The sequence below is a fragment of the Physeter macrocephalus genome, chromosome 4 (genome assembly GCF_002837175.3).
Source record: "Physeter macrocephalus isolate SW-GA chromosome 4, ASM283717v5, whole genome shotgun sequence".
Classification (NCBI taxonomy): Eukaryota; Metazoa; Chordata; class Mammalia; order Artiodactyla; family Physeteridae; genus Physeter; species Physeter macrocephalus.
In genome coordinates, this window is record NC_041217.1 from 76,826,071 (window position 1) to 76,826,653 (window position 583).

A 583-nucleotide genomic window follows, 5' to 3' on the forward strand; every position below is an offset into this window, starting at 1 on the left:
CATTATTCTGAATTCTTTTTCTGGAAGGTTGCCTATCTCCACTTCATTTAGATGTTTTTCTGGGGTTTTATCTCGTTCCTTCATCTGATACATAGCCCTCTGCTTTTTCATCTTGTCTATCTTTCTTTGGATGTGGTTTCCATTCCACAGGCTGCAGGATTGTAGTTCTTCTTGCTTCTGCTGTCTGCCCTCTGGTGGGTGAGGCTATCTAAGAGGCTTGTGTAAGTTTCCTGATGGGAGGGACTGGTGGTGGGTAGAGCTGGCTGTTGCTCTGTTGGGCAGAACCCAGTAAAGCTTTAATCTGCTTGACTGTTAATGGGTGGGGCTGCGTTCCCTCCCTGTTGGTTGTTGGGCCTGAGGCAACCCAACACTGGAGCCTACCTGGGCTCCTTGGTGAGGCTAATGACAGTCTCTAGGAGGGCTCACGCCAAGGAGTACTTCCCAGAACTTCTGCTGCCAGTGTCCTTGTCCCCACTGTGAGCCACAGCCACCCCCCGCCTCTGCAGGAGACCCTCCCACACTAGCAGGTAGGTCTGGTTCAGTATCCCCTGGGGTCACTGCTCCTTCCCCTGGGTCCCGATGT